At 39.8% G+C, this 12,791-nt stretch overlaps 1 long non-coding RNA gene across 1 annotated transcript; it reads right to left on the reverse strand.

The window, feature by feature from the left end:
* Positions 1–3,625: 3,625 nt before the first annotated feature.
* Positions 3,626–12,567, reverse strand: LOC144520251 (uncharacterized). The gene is made up of 3 exons (XR_013502196.1): positions 12,424–12,567; positions 4,416–4,559; positions 3,626–4,043 (listed from the first exon to the last, which is right to left on the reverse strand). It is a non-coding gene; the product is annotated as an uncharacterized LOC144520251 (long non-coding RNA).
* Between the last annotated feature and the right edge of the window lie 224 nt (positions 12,568–12,791).

The following is a 12,791-nucleotide window of genomic DNA, read 5'->3' on the forward strand; positions in this document are numbered from 1 at the left end:
ATGCTGTTTATAAAAATAAATAAATACATCTTCAGTTTAAATATGTCAGAGTGAGTGGCTACATGTGAGCATATGACTGACTTCATAGTGATGATGGGTGAAGATTATGTTTTGCACCACTAAAGTTCTGGCACGGCTTTATAGAGGGATCCTGTCTCAACATCTTTAATCCAAAAATATTCTATTTTGTGTATAACATTTTCTTTTTATAATTTCAAAATGCACTGGGAAAAAGTTAAACATCTTAAAGTGCCCATATTATGAAAAAAACACATTTTCTGGGATTTGGGGTGTTCTTTTGTGTCTCTGGTGCTTCCACACGCATACCAACTTTGAAAAAAATCCATCCATGCTGTTTTGAGTGAGATACGGGTTCTGAATGTGTCCTGCCTTCAGTCTCTGGGTGAGCTGTTCAAAATCTGCACGGCTTGTGACGTCACAAGCCGAAATGTGCTAGCTAACCGCAACCGTTACCTCGTAGCGTTAGCATGCTAACGCTAACGCTAGCATGCTACCTCGTTCTCAATAGCAAAGCACTGCTACAACACACACAAGTTCACCATAATCTCCAAAAGAACTACTTACATGTGCGCCCTCATTTAGAAGTCTCCCAGATAATCCGGCCTTGTAACTGACCGAAGTTGGAGAAACGGCCTTTCTTTTACTGTCTATGGAGCTAGCTAGCTGACATGATCTACATCTGAGCTACTGAATGTGCGAGTACAATCAAAGATAGTACAGAAGAAGAAGAAGAAAAAAGAGGTCTCACTCTGTAGCTAAAACAGAGACCAGCTGAAAAGAGGATCTGCAGCAGTGAGAGAGAGCTGTGCAGTACAACAAAAATATGGTGTTTTTTGAAAATTAAACCATGTAAACCTATTCTGGTACAACCTTAAAATACAATTATGAACCTGAAAATGAGCATAATATGGGCGCTTTAAGAAATGGTCAACATGTGTGAAGTATAATGGACCAAATGAACGGGGAAGCTTGTAGCCACACATAAAATACAAAAATCTTAGCTGTTTACTCAACATCCAACCAATAAAAAATATAAAATGGTTACGGGTAAACTTGTAATCAGCGCAAAAAAAAGCTAGTAGTAAAAAAGTAGTTCAAGCACTACTTATTCAGAGACATCTGAGTTCCTCTGTGATGGAGAAGCAACTGAAAGTTTTTATTTTGGCTCGGCCTACACTTAAACAAATCTTCTCCTCGCTATGTCTCCCATACACCTCATGCCCTGTGAGGGGGAAAAAAACCATAAATGAAAGCTAAAAATAGTATATTCCGAAGACCAGGGAGTCTTGGTGGTCTGTGTGATAACCCAGGTAGTCAGCCCTCTGTGTGTCCGACTGCCTCCCATTCACTGAGGATAATTAGAAAAGTCTAAGGGCAGGATCTTCTTGGCTCTCTCTCTCTTTCTGTGTGTGTGTGCGTATGTGTGTGTGGAGGCTGAGCCCCAACACTGTACCAGGCAAAGGTTTCCACCGGCCTGTTCTTGCATAACTCAGTGAGTGATAACAACGGTGAATTCCTCTCAACACACATTACAGCTGCCAACATCTTTGCCTTTGGTTTATTCCCAGTTCCCTTTTGAATACAGTCTGTATCACAACCCTGGATGAGCTGGGTAGTACGAGTTGAAGATTCCCTTGCAGCCTGCTTTGTCTTGAAGAGATGGTTAGATTGGGTGATCTTCCAGGGCTGAGGTCACGTTCATCAAGAGGTAGGTCAGCTGAGGTTAAAGCTGAAGGTATTCCCACATCTATTGTGAGTCTATACCCTCCAACCTGATGGGGAACAGACATTGAGCAGGCGCGTATGACCCATGAGAAATGCACAGGCAGTGGCTTTGTTGGCAAACTCTGCTCATATTTTATCCTTAAGAAGCTGGTATGAAGTGTAGTTGGAGGTATAGTGAATAGATAGAGGTAGATCATGTGAGTGCATTTGCTAAATTTAAGCTGATGGATGTGTTTTGGGCTCTTTTGACTGCAGTCTACTGGGAGGTTGACTCAAAGCCTCTTCAACACCAGCATCTTCCTGAATGATAAGATTAGATTCTATAAACACAGTGCTACGTACAGTACACTGGCTATAAAACACCAGCATCACACTAGTATACACTCTGCTTGCCAAAATGTCACCTTCAACACTTCCATACGCATTACTGTTCAATGAGCAGCTGGTCTCCATGGCTCCTGCTCTCCCATGGGACAGTGTCACACCTTGCTGCTTATTTTTGATTGGCTGAAAGGACTAGATGAACCTACTATAGCCTAGTGTCTGGAGACTGCAATGTTGACAGAGTGGCGCCCAAATCCAAAGGGTGTGTTTGGAGGGTTGTAAAACTCTGGCTGAGCTTTGAGACAGCCGGCGCTCTGAGTGTGTTAATGTGTAGCTCTCTTACAGTGACTGGTCTGTGTAGCAGGGAGACTCAGGTAATGTTTAGGCCTGTGGACTTTGATACTCATGTCTTCTTAATTCACACAACAGAATGAAATCTGCCAATCATTTACTCGCATATGGACCTGTATTAATTCAGAGCAGAGTTAGAGTCATTCAGGGTCAATGCTGAAGTGGGGATTGTTCAGACTGGGATGCCTGTATTTTGCAGTGTTCACCTCCTACCTTACTTCCACCTTCTATTTCATATAAGTCAAATATTCTATCTGTAGTTCATGACCATAGCACAGTTACCCGATAAATGGTGACTGTTAGCCGGATACAGAGCACAGCGAGCTGCCGGTTGTTTTGGCGGACATTACGGTTAAGTTTAGGCAACAAAAGGACTAGTTAAGATTAGGAAAAAGATGGTTGTTAGTTCATGACCATAGCACACTACCATTTGGTAAAAATTGTTACGCATTGAGCTCAGACCTGGTGTCGATCAGATTTATGGCGACACAATTGCACAATAGATAGACAAGTACACCGGAAAATGTGTTTCCTCTTAAATATCTACTGAAAAACCTTTTTATGATTTACAATTGAGGAACCTGAGGATTGCCCGCATGAGGAACAAAAACTACAGATGTGGCCGAAGTCGTTAACTTTATCTGCATAGATAAGATATGCAGCATGTTCACTAAAAGTGCTACATAAGCAGGCCAATAAGCAGCCAGTAACACTTTACTTTTAGAAAAACATAAGTGCAGATCAGATAACTTTCAGGTTGACCTGACATTTATAATAAAGGAATCTTTACTTTTTCTGCTTTTTAATATCTCTTTTCTGATATTCTCCCCCCTTGAATAATTCTGTCCTTTGAGTGGGCAGGCTGGAGATCTTGATATCTCCCTGCCCACCTCGCTGCTTAGGTCAGATGTATATTTTGGCTGTGGCCATCAGCATTACCAAGAACGGTACATCTCTCTAAGCTATAAATCTGAATTAATTGCAACCTTTTAACATTGCTCAACAGTAATTTACTGCCAGCAGACAGTGATGAGAAACAATGCGTTTATGAAGTTTTTATATGCTGAGGCCCTGCAGAAACATAAAACACTTATAACAGCAAAAAGTAGTTTGTTTCAAGTAGTTTTGGGTAAAATGTGATGTATGTACAGTATGCGTAGAGGCAAACACAATCTGTTTCTTTATTTTTGAATAGAATTACATGAAGGAATAATTATTGCAGTACCAAATCATCAACAATAAACAAGTGGATCCAGCAAATTAAACATTTATCAAGTCCGTACAGCAAATACAGAAACAACAAGCTACCACTGATATGCAGCCTTGCCACTTGCTATGTGTTTGAAGGGTTGCAGCATTCAGCATGTTGCAGCAGCTGCAGCATCTCCCAAGGCTGACCATTCAATCAGAACGGAGACATTGAGTTACATCTGATGATTTTGCAGGAATTGTGGTTGTTTTGGACGATAAGTTAAGTACGATGATAGACAGACTTTTTCTTACTGAATACGGTGGTTGTAATGGGAGATGCTCCTTTGGGCAAATTCACCAGAAAAGTGTTTGCCTCTTAATTTGGCCCTTTTTGTGAGAGCACTTGTCTGGGATTTGGATATATGGGGGATCTGTGGCAACAAAAACAGAAAAAAAGACATTGTTTTTTAAAGGTCGCTGGCAAATTGTTTTGACATGGTGACTGTTTTCAGCTAAGCAAATGAAGCAGGAAGTGCTTGGGGGAGTTCTGGGAAATGTGGTCATATGATAATTAAACTAAGGTGCTGTTTATTTGACAATGGTACACAGATTTTTTTTACTACGCGTGTTTAACCAGATTAATGTGTTAATTAAAAAGTGATTTCAGGTTTGTTTAAGCCACTTCAAAATGTCTGATGTAGTCTTTACTTTAGTTTTTGTCATGGCCCTTACCCTGACACACAGAGGAGGTGGAGAGGTACAGCGCAGTGCATGTGAGGAGTGGAGAAGAGCTGTGCGTCTACCTTGGTAACTGGTCCCAGTGGGCCGCTTCCTTGCTGTAGCTTCACCTGAACCCTGCCTCCCTAGAGAGCCTCCACATCATAAACATGTCTTGCATCATTAGCAGGACCTGCTGTCATCCTGCAGCCAGGCCCCCATGATACACTCTGTGGGAGAGATCAGTCGTTACCCACACAGTAACACACAGTGAATGTACTGTATATGTTCAGAAAGACATAGCTTTACATTGAAGGTTGTAACATTATAAACATGAATTAGCAATAACAGAAATAGAATGAAGTCAAAATTTGACTCATTATTTAACTCACAGTGTAATGAGAACTTCTGTAATGCTGATATTTATTTCCAACGATGATCTCACATTTTTAACACTGGCGAGAATACAAGTCTGCCAGAATCACACAATCAACTACATTTAGTTTTGAAGCAAAAATGTTCAAAGATATTTCATATCCCCTAAAAATAAAATATTTTGGCATCCTGAATTAGTTGTATGAATCATTAAAACCCCATTTCAGTCCAGTCCATAGCTGTCAGTGATGCACTATTTCAATTCAATTCAATTCAATTTTATTTATAGTATCAAATCGTAACAAGAGTTATCTCAAGACAATTTACAGATAGAGTAGGTCTAGACCACACTCTCTAATTTACAAAGACCCAACAATTCCAGTAATTCCCCCAAGAGCAAGCATTTAGTGTGACAGTGGCGAGGAAAAACTTCCTATTAGGGAGAAACCGGTGCCGGTTAGGGGTGTGATGAACAGTGGCAATAATAGTCACAATAAAGATAATGGAACTATGACTAGAAATAGTAGTTGTAGTAGTTCATGGCGTAGCAGGGCACTGCAGGGCATAGCAGGACGTAATTCATGTCCCATTATGAAGTTTGCTTTCAAAATGTGCCATGGCCACCACATTCAAGTTTCATGGTGTTTATGCAGTATATAAAGCACACAAATGATCATATGCAGGACACATTTATTGTTATGTTAAAAGTGTAGTTAAAAGTAATGATACAAAGCAATGTTGACTTAGAAGATTTGTCACTGGTTGCATATGTCCGCTGGTTGTGACTAGTTTACCAAAAAGTACCTTGTTTTATCAAAATAGTTTTAGAGGCTAAGATAAAGTAATTCAGCACGAGAAAGTCTGAAAAAATATAGAAATCTAATTTCCATTGAATAGTGTCATATTGTCCTTTTCCACTGCAGGAACTTATCCAGGAATCCACAAACCGTTTTTAGGAACTCACAGAATTTACCAAATGGAGGAACCAGGGTCTAAATTGAGTTCCTCTGCCATGTTTCCTGCCCCCCCAAAAGTCCACAGGTAGCACATTCTGATAAGTCTGCTGCGCTGAGAGTCCCTGATTGGTCGAACACAACATTTGAAGCTGGTACAACAAGAGCAGCATAAATTCAGACAGTAAGACAGTAGGTACTGCGTGCCAGTAATATCAATATTGGGACTAGGGGAGGATATTTCTTGTAAAGTTTATTGACATTCAAAACCCCAAACTTTGCGTCAGTTATGTAACAGTCAACTACAGGACCAATGTGATGCATTGGTCCTGTCTTTGTTATTGTTTCATCATTAGCAAAAATCTATCTGTCATTGCTCTATTTGTCTAGTCAGCACGGTTGTTGAAATGTGGTGCAAATGCAAACATTAAACAAGGACATTTAGTTCCTGGTAACATCTGGTTGAAAAGGGCTAATATTCACTTCAACTACTTCTCGTGCAGGAAAACAAACGTAAATCGTAAATACTCACCACCACCAGAAATGTATGAAAAATTAGTTTGACGGAGAGTGAAAGTGCAGTTAGGATTCTTATACAAAATGTTTTGTCATAAAAACTGTTAACTGGACTGGCCTGGATGAGAAAGGAGTTCTTCCTAAATGGAAATGTTATTGTAAAATTCTATTACTGATGATGTTATAACTGTAAATTCACACGCGGCAACTGACTATTGACCCAACGATTATCAGCTATGTGTATGGCTACAGAGAACGATGCTTCCCTCTCTGAATAATCTCAAAAGGCTCACGTAATGGGCGCTCACCCTCTGTTAGTGCCATTCAACATTTTTCATGCCTGGATGAATCCACATACACATAAACTAAAGCATATAGCTCTTCCTCTGAACATCATTGTCATTCCCTGCATGCTAATGCCTTAGTAAACACATTACACAGTGAGCTAATTACATGGGACCAAATAGAGAGTCTCATGGAAGAAACAGGCAGGTGTGTTTGGAGATTGTATTATATCATAGCACCTCATAATGCCCTCAAACTGAACACACACAAACCCTTTAAAGCTTTGACAATGCCACATTTTGCCGTGAGGCAGGCTAGGCTAACATGCTATTTAAAGAAGGGCACAATGAATGATGACCTGGAGGTCAGCATTTAAGCTCATTTCCTAAACAAACTGCAATGTCTCGACTGTCAATGAATGAAACTTGACCCATCCAGCAGCACTGCAGCACCGCAGCTGTGTTTGACAGGCAACAAGTCACACTTTAGAGTTTGTGATTGTGTGTGTAGTGTGTGTGTGTGTGTGTGTGTGTGTGTGTGTGTGTGTGTGTGTGTGTGTGTGTGTGTGTGTGTGTGTGACTGCACATGTAGGTTTAAGACAGACAGGAATCCATTCAGAGTCATTGAATTTAATCAACAAAATCTTTTAGAAGATTTGCCTCATATATTTAATACTTACAGTCTTACACATCTCGGTCATTGTGTTCATTGTGATAAAACCGTCAACTGTGTAGTACACCGTTTAGTGTTTCCACCATTTTGTTTTGCTCAATTTAAAAAAAACAAAAACAAAAAAAACATAGCAAAATGTAAACACATAAGCATACAGAAACAAAAAGATACAAAAAGAATAATTCCAATGGCGACCTCCCCACCATCCACTTACAGTACATGCTGAAACCCATCTCATTAACATCATGAAGAGATGATACATCAAAACAAGATTATATAGAATATAAGATTACAAGCTCGGTCAAGCACAATAATAATGTTTTAACTTAAGTATAATAGTAAGTAATTAGTAAGTAAAATGGACTTCCATGCAAGAATCCAAGTCTCAGTTTTAGCACCGTGGATCATTACTACCGGATGCTCCAATTTCATAATGTCAAGAAATGAGTTAGTCAATTGGTTGTTTTTGTTGCTGGTGGAAACAGGTGGATGGAATATGAACAAAAACTGACTTTACTTTCAGAAAATATGGCTTGAATAGATTTTTTTTTCTTTTAAAGAGTGTAAAGTGTTACATGTAACAGCAATGTCAAAGTGTACTGTCACAGCAGTGTGTGGAGGTCTGGGTGGTGGATAAGTGTTTACTTGCAACACCAGCGTCCTGAATCAAATCTTGTCTATGACTTGTCAATGATGATATTTTCTTATTTAACTACTGAATGACCAACGTCTTTCCTTAACATTAACCAAGTAATTTTAGTTACTAATCTTCACATAAGTAAACATGCTCTCATTTAAATCCATTAAATTTGTTTGGGGAATTAATTGGGTAATGTTAACAGTGAATGTGTTTGCACACTGTGAACATTGTGTCTGATATGATCCTTTGTGGTGATACTTTCCATTTAAACATGTATTTTTCTCATGCTAAATAGATGCATATGAATGTATTTCATTGCATACATTTCATGTATACATTCTGTATATTACTCCACTTTGCTTGTCACTGATGTCAGATGGATCACAGTTTGTTTCTGAAGCAGCAGATGAGCCAAACAGGTGTGTTGTGGAATAACATGCAGTAATAATTGGTATGCCTCGCTCCACTTCTCTCTGGAAACTGCCCCATTGGAGATTATGGGATACAACCGCGCCATCCACACGCACCATCCCGCCTTAAATCCTTTGGGGCCAATTACCAGCTGCTGGTGGCAGGCCGCAAGTCAGAGCACGGCTGTGGCTGCTAGACTGCTTGTGTGCACGCTGCTCCCTTGGTGATTCTCTGACTTTGTGAGAAGACATGAGTCTTGTTTCTCCTCACAACCAGGCAAAGATACAAGTTTAACATACAATGTTAAATATTGTAATGTAGAAAAAGTCAAACACCTGAATGAGTTATGTATTCTATATTTTCTTTATAAGGTGGCGGGGGGGGGGCTTTGCTGCCGAGGCGGACAGGGAGCTAATTGGCGAGAGACTTGGTAGAAATCAGTGGTTGAGTGCTGATCAATGTAATGAGGGTCCTTTAAAAATCACACCTGGGCTAAGTCCTCCAATTTCCTCTAAGACAATGTAAATCTCTGTAATTATCCCATAGTCACCTGAGCAGCAGGGCAGACTGAGGAGACAGGTGGATAAAACAACAGAAAAGACTTAACGGACAGATGCTGCATATGGAGTGATAAGGCCTCTAATTTGGGAAAACTTATGAGAACAGCAGCTATTGATGGCTTTACATTGTGTCTATGACCATTCAGAGAATGTGGATATATTGTTGTTCAGTATTCTTTACTGATAAATATGTTATAACACACAGGATATTGTTCAAGATCAGTTTCATGGGCTGTCTGGTTTACAGTACAAGGTGTCTATTTACTACAAGCCACGCAAAGCAAAGTATCCACACACAGCCTCGCATCAAAGTGCTGTTAGTTATTCATTATATTATATATTTACTTTTTTTTAATAAGCGTAATCCATTTGAGTCCTTCTGCATACGATGTTCTGGTTGACAGTTGTAATGCAGGTTAAGTTTTTTTTAATGGACAGTCTCTGAATATGCGATATGTATATTGCAATATCCAAAATATTCCTGATATAGGGCTGTACCAAATAGTTCAAACCTTCAAAGCTTGATTCATAACACTGACATTCGAATTCTAAATCAACCTCGAATACTGCTCAGCTTTTTTTGTTTTGTTTATTCATTCTGTTTTAACCCAGTCTCTCTGCACAGTTGTAGATAAATATACTACACCAAAGAGGTAGAAGTTGAACGATATGGGTTATACATGCCCAGCAGTAGGGCTGTACTGTATTACTCCAGATAAGTCTCGGCCTTGAGTAATTTTTTCCTGTTATCTCTGACTTGTCTCTGACTTGTGCGTCTGAGTGGTCAGACTTGGACTTGTCTTGGACTCTATTGGTTAGTGGTCTTGATGACAGCCCAGCACATCAGCCCAGCTAAATTCACATTATCTAGTTTGTTCTGAGCTATCACAAGAATATGGGACATTACAATAGTGCAATATGCAATTGCACAGCAGGTTTGCTCCTTCTTTCACTGTTGCACCTTCTCTCAGTTTAGTTAAAGTGCTCATATTATGCTAATTTTCAGGTTCATAATTGTATTTAGAGGTTGTACCAGAATAGGTTTACATGGTTTCATTTTCAAAAAACACCATATTTTTGTTGTACTGCACATTCCTGCAGCTCCTCTTTTCACCCTGTGTGTTGAGCTCTCTGTTTTAGCTACAGAGTGAGACATCTCACTTCTGTTCCATCTTTGTTGGGAGTCGCACATGCGCAGTAGCTAGGTAAACACTGCTAGCTATTCAGTTGCAGAGTATGAGGGAGTGCCATGCTAGCAGCTAGGCGAGCATTATAACGTGTGTTACAAAGTGACGCACGTTCGTCACGGAAGTAAAGGCTGGACTACAATAGAGCTGTTTGGAGCAGTTTGTAAACAGTGTTTTCTGTTGCAGATGGTAAGTCCCTTTGGGGTGGACTTTGGGCTTTTTCACTTTGTAAACCTGTAACGTGCACAAAAAGATATGTAACACAATAAAGGAAAGGGAAAAAGCCAAAAAGCATAATATGAGCACTTTAAGAGACTTGTTACTCACTAAAGAACATTCTTATCTAAAACTCTATACTGTGCAGGAAAAGACTCCAGCACACTGTCAATCACTTGTACTCACTTAAATGACAATGTTTTGGTACTCATAAGTGATAAACAGATTATTTGGCTCTGGTATGCTTTTTTTGAAAGCACAGACTGATTTTTAAAAGTCTGACTATGTTAATTAAGTTAAATGAATAATTCATAGTTGTTTGATATGTTTAATGAGAAAACAGCACTCACTTAGACTCTCTTGGTTTTATTTTAAGAAGACTTACTATGCCCTTCAAGGTCACCTATTGTGTGTATTGTGATTCTCAGTTGGCTATGCAGCATAAAAGCTATGGCTTCAGTTGGAGGCCTGAGGGGAGATACATATCCAGCGTTACTAGTCACCTTGGATACTGAATGCAGATTAGTGAAGGGCTACATGGAAATGTTCTGCAACAGCACATAGGCAAAGATGAAACAAACATGAGTCATTGTTTTCCTTTTTCTCCGTTGACAAGCTGTGGCATTTATCTAGACTTGGATCCACACGACTGCTGTCAGGTTACTGTAAAGACAAATATAAACCTTGTTGTTCAGTGGCTTGTTTTACAGTGAGCAAGGTTTTACTTGTCCCAGCTTTCTCTCATCTCATCTTTTGATCCCCAGGATGTCTGATACTGTAGGTGCATCCAGTACACAGACCCATTCAGGATTACAGTGTATCTGTAAAGACCAAAAAACAAGAACTAAAGCTGTGGGAGGTGAGTCAGGGAAAAGTCCATCATAAATCACAGGCCAATTTGCATACTGGGACAGAAAATGTGTCTTCATAACGTAGAAAAAGATATAGACATATTTATGGACACTGTGAGGTATACTGGAGAAAAAAAAGGTGATTTCTACACACAATTTAATAATTTGTGTTCTTGAGTCTATAAGGGGAAATTCAATCAGCCAGAAGTTGGAAATAGACAACAAAGATGACATTCATGAAACACTCCAGAATAAGAGTTTTTATGAACTGGATGTCATTCCCAGTATCAAAGTTCTTACTGAGAAACAATTGGTTTTCCTGTAAAATGTTTGTTTGGATCTCAAACAACTTTAAATAAAGCTGCATTAAATCCAAGCAATTCATAGTAAAGTCAATGTGTGAAGGCAAGACAAGCATAATGACATGAAGGTGATACATTACGCTAAATCCAGAGCAAGAATTCTTATTTTGAGATAACAAATTCTAAAATTGTGCACACAAATACTTTTTTATACCTACATAACACCTCCTTATTCTATTGTGTTCTTACTTGATTTTTTTCATAAAAGGGCCTTGGAGAAGCCAAGAAGTGTTAGCAGGTGGGAGTTTGAGTATATGTATGCAGCAGTATTTGCGTCTGTGTGTTTGTGTTTGTTGAGGCTGTTGAGTCAGTGCTGCTTATGGATGTCCTCACATCCTGACTTGCGTGACTGGTTGGCCAGATAGCCATCAGTACCCAAATAAGTTCGGGTCAGGCCCCTGCCTTCACTATAAACCTCATTTGGTATGCAAATGAAGGGCCTAAACAAAGCAAACCTTTCAGAGCAGAGCAATTCACTAACTGCTCCCTTTGAAGAAACTGAGCTTCACTCATGGTTGACATGGTGAAAGACTACCAAAAAAAACCAACATTTAATCTTTAAAAAATTTAGACCTTCTATCACTATTTTTCAGCTTTTTCATAATCAACTAATTCCACAGTACAGAACTGAGGCTCAACATAGAGCTTTATTGTAATAACTATCTTGGAATCGAAAGGTAAAGGTGTTTGATTGGTGGATAATGAGCGATTTTATTGTAGTTTGGGTCAGTATTTCACAGACTACTACTGTTTGTTTAACTTAAAGATTCAAACAATCGCCTTCTTCCATCTTTGTTAACGTAGTTCTGCAGCAACCTGTGCCACGCCCCTGCTGAAACAGGATACGGCTCTGCCATTGTGCTCATTGTTGAGAGACTAATCCCAACAATTACACCTTGAGACCGAAAGTGGCTGCCTTGCCCAGCATCCAGCAAAACCCTGTCCAGGTTTTGGATTAGGCCCCTGTTTGCCCCTGGGGGCCAGGGGCCCCACCAGCCCCCTTGTCACTGCTCCCCCATCTCGCACGACTCAAACTGCGGGTGTGTCTTACTCAAGTTTTACTCACCTGCACTTTGTTCACCTGTTGCTCTCGCTGTAACTCAGCCGGGTCATTGTTAGGACAAAAGAGGCGTGTGGACAAAGAGATGCATGAGAGCAAAGGGCAGGTATTTCAGGTTATGGGGGAGTTATACAGCTAAGAAGTAGGCAATGGTTTATGCATGTGATAATACCTCACAGATACATATTTTTGAATACCTGTCCCTCGCAGTGTGTCGGCCTGATGATTTATTTTCTCTGCTTGGACAGGTGTGTCCGGCAGTTGAGGATGATGGTTCTTTAGCTGTTGCCTGTGTTGTAATAGGAACAGAGGAGATTGTTCCCACAGAAGCCTGAGCTGACATCATAAAAAACACACAACAAGGTACCTGGGGG

The sequence above is a fragment of the Sander vitreus genome, chromosome 7 (genome assembly GCF_031162955.1).
Source record: "Sander vitreus isolate 19-12246 chromosome 7, sanVit1, whole genome shotgun sequence".
In the NCBI taxonomy this organism is placed as follows: Eukaryota; Metazoa; Chordata; class Actinopteri; order Perciformes; family Percidae; genus Sander; species Sander vitreus.